Source organism: Rhamphochromis longiceps, linkage group LG8, assembly GCF_057381845.1.
Source record: "Rhamphochromis longiceps isolate RC_006_pf linkage group LG8, R_longiceps_female_GT1.1, whole genome shotgun sequence".
Taxonomy (NCBI): domain Eukaryota; kingdom Metazoa; phylum Chordata; class Actinopteri; order Cichliformes; family Cichlidae; genus Rhamphochromis; species Rhamphochromis longiceps.
Genome location: NC_140564.1, coordinates 26,241,749 through 26,250,867, shown reverse-complemented (window position 1 = coordinate 26,250,867; position 9,119 = coordinate 26,241,749).

Sequence of the window (9,119 nt, the reverse complement as noted above, 5' to 3'; positions counted from 1 at the left end):
CTTTCAGCCATGGTTACCTTCAAAATGTTACAATGTAGTGATTATAAGTGCAAAATTACAATTGAATCAAATCTTATATATTGGAAAAAAAAACCCAAAACAATTTGTAACAAACCCTGAAAGGTTGTAGAAGACGTAGACTGACAGCACTGTTAGAATCAAAAAATATTACAACAGTATATGAATATGTCATAAATGACCCCACCACTCCACTTTAAGGTTAAGAAGAACGCAGAATTAAATATTTCTGTCAGGAACGATTCAGATACGAAGACTGCAGAGATTTAAAGATCTGAAATGCCATATTGCAACTCCATTAGTTTCTGTAATAAATTCATGTTAGGCTGGAGGAAGCTGTAATATTTGAAGCCCATTTAGGTAACAAGTAAACAAGTTTATTTCTTGTTTATGGTTCAAATTATGAATGAGTCTTTGTTGTTTGTTTGTTTTTCTTCCCTTCTAAGTAAAACCTCAAGACATTAATCTTGACAGCAAGCTTGCAGCTACACGACGAGCACCAGCCTGGTCATTCATTAGCTTTTGTTCAGGGGCCACAGTGATATAGTTTTGTACTTTGTGGTTTGATCAAAGGATCTCTCTGCCTCGTCTGCTGTCATCAGCAGTTCCCTGATCTGCTGGGCGAGCGACACGCAGCCATGAGAGAAGCGAGAGGGTGAGTCAGACGCGAGATATTCAAAAGGCCCATTGTGCCTGAATCAGTCATTAACCTCAGTCACAGGCATCAATAATTAATGAGGGAAGTGATCTGGTCATTTCCAGTTTGTGACAGTTAGCACAAATAATTATTGTCAGATTCAGTTGAATAATGTGAAAAAGAAACTAAAGCCAATTTATCACTTCTGTTTGTTTTCATATTTAGCATGCTTTCATTTCAGAGTAAGAAATAATACAAAACAGAGTGAAAGTCTGGCTCACTAGGTTTAACAGGTGGCCAGTATGTCATATGGCATTATGACATAGCCTTTGTTTAAATCAAAAACATAAACATGTTTAAATAGCCTGGTTAAAATTTCCCCCCTTTTTCTCTCTCACCAGCTTTCCTGTCTTCTCACCGCTGTTGTCTCACAACAAAGGCTGTAAGCCCAAGAAATATATAAAGAAAGAACATAAAGCAAAGCTAAGGTTTATAGATATGGCCTAATTCGTGCCACCAGACATTAAATGCGATGCATCCACACCTTGCCCTCCCTTGACAAAGCTATAATAGGACTCCTGGTTCATGTTGTCCTCTTGCTCGACTGGAAGTCAGCATAAGCCCATGTTTAGTGGCACTAAATTGCTGGAGGACCACCAGAAATTTAGTTATTAATCTTGACCAAAGAGGTAGAGCAACATTGCAAACTGAGACATTCAGGTGAGATTCACCAGCGTGCTGAGAATAAAAGCTTAAAATTTGCAGTTTTGACAGCAAATGATTGGTTTTTGACAGTTTCAACACTGGATTTCAAGAGCTGATACAGGAAAAAAACTAAACTAAAACCTAATAATATAGCACCTGTAGACCTAGCAGTTTTGTTGATACGCCGTCGTCCCTACAAATGTCATTCTACAAGCAAAACGCCCACCTTTTATTTGTGATCTGTCTATGCATGAATGCTGTTCCTGCAAGTTTATCTGTGCAGCTGTTTGTGGTTAAAGTCATAATTTTGGGAACTCGTGGTTTGCACATGTGTGAATGACATTAGGTCGCAAATTCATCACGAATCCCTCCGGGATCCCCAGGTACATGTTTGTCTCCTCCGAGGACTTGAATTTTCCTCTTAATCCCATCCCCCACATAAAATGCTCCAATCTTCTCCATTTTCCACTATTTATTCATATTTTACCATGTGCTTAGTCCTTAAATGTGTAAGTTAATGTAATGCACTGAGATTTATACTGCTTATCTAATCTTATGACCACTCAGAGCGCTTTAGACGTGTCAAATTTTAACCATTCAGCACTCTGTTACATACTTACATCCATGGCCAAGTTAGAATCACAAGCATGTCTCTGGTCTGTGAGAGGATGTATTCAAAAGCATTCAGAGGAAACCCATGCAGGCAAAGGGACAACATGCAAACTCTACTCTAAACAGATACATGTAATAATTTTCCAAAATTACTCTTCTGTTCTTTTCTAATACAAATTTTGAGTGGGTTGAAAATTTATGGACCTATGAACAAAAGGAGTACAAAGGATCTGTTGTATTTTTAAATAGTACTTAATTTGTGTGTGTCTGTGGAGGTGAGGCTGTCCTGGTGTCCTGGTGTCCTCCACAGAGTTTGACGTCACTACCAGGTTGCTCAAGTTGTCTCTTGAGTCAGCAGAAGGGCAGGGGGGTATCACGGGAACAACCTGCTGATCTTCCGATCAGCGAAGCTTTTTCTGGTATTTTATGCATAAAACATAAAAAACAGTCAGACACAATGGAGTGCGATTTAGAGATATATCTGCTGTAAATCTCTGTCTCACTTCACAGCAGTAGCCATTATATCAACATAAATTTATAAAAATGCTAATGCTCCACACTTTTACTCGTTAAACATGACACTCGATTCACTCCCATTGATAAAGCACAACCAAGATAGCGTGACGACCTTTCCTAACATGCTGACATAATTACACGCATACACACAAACATATGTGTGTGTAAATGATCCGCTACTCTACAAAGAACCAGTGCTGAGCTTGTCTGAATGACCTGTGCTTACACATGTGGACTCTGCACATAAGATAAGATTAGATTCACTTTCTGCGTGCATGTGCAAATGTTCATCCATATGCTTAAACAGAGGAGACAGAATATGAAAAGCATATTGAATAGTAGTTAATTTTGCAACATATGTCCAAATACATATGAGGTTGATCAGGCTTCAAATCTGAATGCTTTCAGTTTCTGGTACTGTCACTCTGTTGTCATTTAGAAAATATAATCGAGAGTAATCACTCATCCAGTAGTCGTTATCCTTCTATTGTTCTGTTTTTGTGGTACAGCTTTATCGAATGGTAAGGGTAACACAAACATCAAGCTGGAATGAGGCTGGATTTTAGTTTTGTACGACAGGCAGGAGAGAAAGGTCATACCCTAGGCTGAACACTCATGCTTGCTCTCTGTCTCCATTTTGTTAGATAAGAAAACAGCAGTAAAGATAATCTTAAGCTGTATATACAACTGAAGCTAAAGGATTGTGGATGTATTCAATCCCATTCAGGTACAGAAAAAAATGAAAAGAGAAGAGCAAGATCTTCCACATCATCAAATTTAAAGATACAAAATGCAAATCAGCAAGTCACATGATAGTAAATTCAAACCAAGCATCTGATTGGGAAGAAATGGGATTTAAGTGAGTTAGAACACGACATGATTGTTGGGTGTCAAACAGGTTGGTTTGAGTAATTCATCAGCATCTTTATTTATAAAGCACTTTAAAACCACCACAGATGATGCAAAGTGCTGTACCTTGGAACTAAATAATAAAAATACATAATGTGAATCTGGCTCAGGCCATTTGCTGTCTTCCCTTTACCCTCTAAAACAGGATAAAAAAAAAATCCAGGCACATTCTCACCATCATACGGGGCACGTCTCAAATTAGCTTATTTATCGCCTCTAGCACCTTGTAACATTTTGAGCATACTTGCTCTTCTTCAGACAGTAAAACACATCTTAAATCACCTGTGACAGGTCACATGACTGTGACCAACAAGAACAATAAGAAACACATCTTAGATCTTACACAAACAGATGATAACTGAAGTAATACATGTTGCCGCATCATAAGCCTGAAAAATCAGACATATAAATTCTCAGGCAATATCTGTTGATTAGACAGATTGCAAACCTACTCACCATTTAACCACAGTGTGACATATACATAGTTCTTCTCTCCCAACTTTCCTGTCCATGCACAACTGTCATGTAACACAGTAACAAATCTTTGAAAAAATGACAAGCTGTTATTTTGTTTGTTTGTTTTGTAACAAGAGCTTTTACTCCACATACTGAATGAAGTAGCAAATTCCAACTTGCAGACAGTTTCTTCCATTAAGCACACAGTTGTCATCACTGCATAAGACTGCGTTGTGAGATTTAAGATACAAGTTTCTTCATTTTCTAACCAACTAAGCAAAACATATAAATGCAAAATGTAAGGAAGTCGTGGTTATTTCTTTGGCAGTGAATCCTGTTCTTTGGCTGACACGTAAAACCAAAATCAGTCCGAGAACTTTGAACAGACCACCAGAGGTCACTTTCATTCATATCTGTTTTCACGCACTTTTCCATCTAGATATGTTTTTATAATTCCACAATAAAATAATTACTAACAGTTACATGAAACTGTAGGTCTTCATTTCATTAGGATATTAGTGCAAAGTTCTTTCTCATCACTATAGCAATGCTTTCCAGTTTATCTTTAAGATCCTTCCCTCTGCCTGTTTTCCTCCCTCCAGTGACACAGATTGATTTATCGTGGCTTGTTCAAAGGGTATTCGCTGTAATGTCATTGGCTGAGGGCCTGACAACACCCACCCAACCATAGGGGTGTGTCGGGGGAGGAGAAGAGGGTAGGAAAAGGTAATGGGGGCTTGACGTAAACAGGGCTAGACCCAGAGGACTCATGTGTTGCTCTCCCAGGAAGCACATATGAGTTTAAACCTGGTCTTCCTGCCTTCCTGCGTGAGAACGTTGTGAAACTAGAATGTAAAATGGGATCTGACGAAACTGGACTCTGCCTCCTCCACCTCTTATCTCCACTCTGTGTGGCTGAACACTTGGTGAAACCGCAGTGAACAGGGCTCTGAAGCAATGTGCAAGGCAGCAACGGTCATCTGGGTCACCTTGACAACCAATATGGTTACAGTACACCTAATAAATCTGATGAACTATAGCATGTTGAAAAAGATTACAAAATATTATTTCCCCATGTTTTCTTTGATTATGGTGTTATGTCATGATGTTGTGATTGCTGCGTATGTTATGATATCCTTCATTAAAGAATCAATATTTATAAATATGGACTTATATTGGTTATTAATGTTACTGATCTTCAATTCCCTTTAATTTGTTTTTAAGTTGGCCTATTTCACTTTTCATTGGTTTCTGTATACATGCTTTTAAAAAAGGTGGATGGCCAAAACCTAATTAATAATAACAATAATAATAGTAAGATTTACAATTAACGTCTGTGAGTCTAAGGCTCAGGATTCAGACAACTCTGAGGGCTCTTGGATTTTTATGATGTCACTGAGAGCAGATATTCTTAATATGGTCATTTCAAGCACTGTAAGCACAGGGGGGTCCGCCCACCTGCTATTCAGACCTGTTTGTTCTCAGTCAGAAGAGAACAAAAACAACTTGTTTCAGGAAGTTGATAACCTGAGGGTCTTTACACATAATAGCATATGAAGAAACACTTTTTGCATTGCGAACAGGTAGTTATGTTCCATGCAAAATGTACTCAATGGATTCAAAGATTTTCTGGAGTGGGATTAATTTGTGATTTATTAGTCTAATAAGCTAAAGAAAACGTCAGATATCTTTCGTATTACTGTATATTTGAAAGGTCTTTGTAAAGACATGTATAGTAGCCCTGGGAGGTCGAACGCAATGCAACTTAATCACTTGGAAAAATGCACAACAGAAGTGATTTAAGGGAAACAATAATGTGGCAGAAAAGCTGCGGAAGTGTCAAAAACTAAAACGTGAAGGATTTCGCTGTGACATGCTTAAAAGACCTCTCAGGGCCACTGTAGTTATGATAAGAAATGTACAATTTAGCAAAATAATCCTCTCAGATTCTCTTCAAGAATCCAGAAAAGCTCTACCTCTGGTGACTCTTTCATTAAATCTATCCATAAGTTTCGGATAGTAAAAAGGTAAATACACATTAAAAGTAATATGAATGTTTTTTTATTGTGCTTTTTATGAGCACGTAAATAAAAACTATTGTTGTTGGATGCTTTCCAGAATCACAAGTCACATGAGATGGTTTTGATCCATGCAGAACATTAAGCTGTAGCCAAAACTAAAAAGACTGATGAAAGTTTCAACTAACACTGCGACTGGGTTTGCTTCAGTGACTAGCATTCAACACTAGATGGTGCAAACATTGTTCCCACATTCTGGTGTCACTGCATCAGTGTGAGGATGAGAATGCAAATCATTGCAGGCCTTCTACTTTGAAACTGCAATGAGCTTCCTGAGCCAAGAAAATGTGAAAGAAAATGTACAAATAACATTAAAACATAAATTTGGTTTCATATGTTTGGATAGTGGGACAATGAGATAAGATTAGTTAAAACATTAAATATTTGCTTGATTAATAATTTTACCTTCACATCTGCTGTGATATTGTGTTTCTGTTTATTCTGTTTCTGTTATTCTGTCATACCACTTAGTGACAAAGCTCTAAAAAAATGACAAGCTGTTATTTTGTTTGTTTGTTTTGTAACAAGAGCTTTTACTCCACATACTGAATGAATTAGCAAATTCCAACTCGCAGACAGCGTTTGACTTTTACATTTCCTTGTTTTTACTTTCCCAGATTTAACAAGAACTACCTTTGCAAAGAAACCTTCCATTAAAAAAAAAAATCTAATGACCAGAGTTATCAGTTGGAGCAGGGGCGGAGCGGGGGGGTGGCTTACGGGGCTTAAGCCCGGGTTGTTTTGTCAGAAGCCCGGGGTATTTTGGAGTGTAATTTTTTCATAGTTAGATGTCTGGCTGACAACTGTATAAAACAAAAAGTACACACAATATTCGAAGCACATAGTGCACACTGTGGGAATTTACGACTGTGCGTGAATCCCCCCCTGATATTGGTATGATCCAAGCTCAGGCACTAAGCGACTGAGCGAGGGGGCGGGGCAGCTGCTGCCCGTGAGTGCACTGTTGGAGAGACGGAGCCAGCCATACTAAGGAGAGCTTAAGTTTGACCAGGTACCAAAGCAAATCATTCGTACCGTACAAATAATGTAAATATGACGGTGCATCACGAAAGATTGATATGAAACTGATCACTTGACCAATATTATGTTACTTGCTCTTCAAGTGAATCAACAAATGGCAAAATGAAAAGCCGAACAAATGCTTTTTTTTTTTTTTAGAGAGTCTTAGCTTACGTGTGTTTATTTCATATTTTCAGTTCTTACCCTCCCCGACTAAATCGGTTTCAGTTATGTACTGAAATATAAGAATGGACATTCGAGGGTTCTTTCAAAGAAAAAACTCAGGTAAATGTTATTTTATATATTATGCTTTGTATGTTGTTCAGTATATTTCTATGCAAAACAAGAGGGATTTCAGTACACAGCAGGATATTCACATTTGTAACCAGATATTTACATACACTTTAGGGAGAAAACATAAAACATTTTTACTGTACAACATCAATTTAGAGTAAATTTTTGTTTTAGATAAATATTGAAATATATTTTGAATTAGTTAAATTTCAGAATAAAGAGAGACAGAGCTATTTTTATCACTTTCATCAAATTTAGGAGTACATGTACACTAAATTTATTGTTAATTAATAAGAAAACTCCAGACGATTCCATTCTGAGCTGAAGAAGCTTCTGATAGGTTAGTAGAGTCCATGTGAGTAAATTGGTGGCACAGCTGTGGATGCATATAAGGCAAAACACAGAGCCTGTTTCTTTGACATGGGAAAATCAAGAGATATCAACCAAAACACCAGGAAAAGAACTGTGGAGCTCCATAAGTGTGGCTCAAGTTTGAATACAATTTGGTGCCATTTGCAATTAAGAAATACAGATAGTTTCTCTCTTTACTCTTAAAGTTAACAAATATGTTTTTATATTTATCTAAAAAAATAAACATTTAGTCTGATTTGATGTTACAATTAAAAAAGTGTTTTTATCTGAAGAGTAAATATCTGGTTTCAACTGTATATTTGATGATTGTCAGCACAAAGAGAGAGAGAGAGGAGAACGAGGACTGAACAGATGAACAGGAGCAGGTGAGACACACATGTTAGTCAAATGGTTGTTTACCAAAAGTATCACCGTATCACAGGTCCTCATGTATCTCGTACCTAGTGTTTCTTTTTAGGTTTGTTATTTTTCAAATTCTATATTTATTAAGTTTTGCAGGCTTGTTTGCACAACAAGGCTAAATAATTATATAAACTTTTCTCAATCTAAATATTGTACTTTGGTAGAATTAAAAAATAAGTGTAGTGCAGGTCTATGATGATTTTTAGTGCTGCTATCATCTAGTTCTGATTCTGGTTCTGTCTTGGTTAAGTCCTCAGTAGTCCTGATTTTGAACTGTTGTAGTCCTGTTTTAATTCTGGATCAGTTCTGGGTCTGGTTGAATTGGGGTTTAGTCCTCGTGTCTTGATACAGCCCTGACCTTGTTCTGCCTCGCTGCTTAATTAAAAAACTAGTTTAAGGTGTCCTGCACATGTGATATATATTTTTCCCTCTATGAAGTCATTCTTTTTTGAACAGAGCCTATTAATCTTTCAGTCATTTCTACACCCCCCCCCCCAAAAAAAAAAAAAAAAAATCCCACATGCATACTACTCTTTGGGCTAAGCCCCGGGTGTTTCAAATGTCTGGCTCCGCCTCTGAGTTGGAGCCAGTATTTTCCAGTGCTAATTACCCAAAGCTAAATGGGCAGAATTTGAACAAAACTACAGGAAAAAGTTGTAAAATCTAAATTTATTCTGGTCATGTCAACAAACGTGCTTAATCAGAACCATTTTCGTGTATGTGCCACCTTTTTCCCTTTAGGCTATCAGCACTGGAGGCACTTGATTCTTTTAGCATCATAGATGAATATGCTGGGAGACTGCATCTTCTTCCAACACTGAGACAGCCAATGTCCTTTGCTGAGTTTTCCCCAAATAAGAGCATCATTTTTGAGATAGTCTCGATTATGTCAGTTTTTGCTTTCAAGTTCCCCCAAGTTATGAAATAAATTGTAAGTTTAATGAAAAATAAGTCTGGAAAGTTCTGTTTCCAATGTTATGACAAAGTCAACGGCCGTTAAGCCTCACAAAAGGTGAAAGCAACTGACATTTGTTTACAGATGACTAAGATCCTTGGTGAAAAAACAGCCCATGTTTGTCATTCAATTTAAGCACAACTTA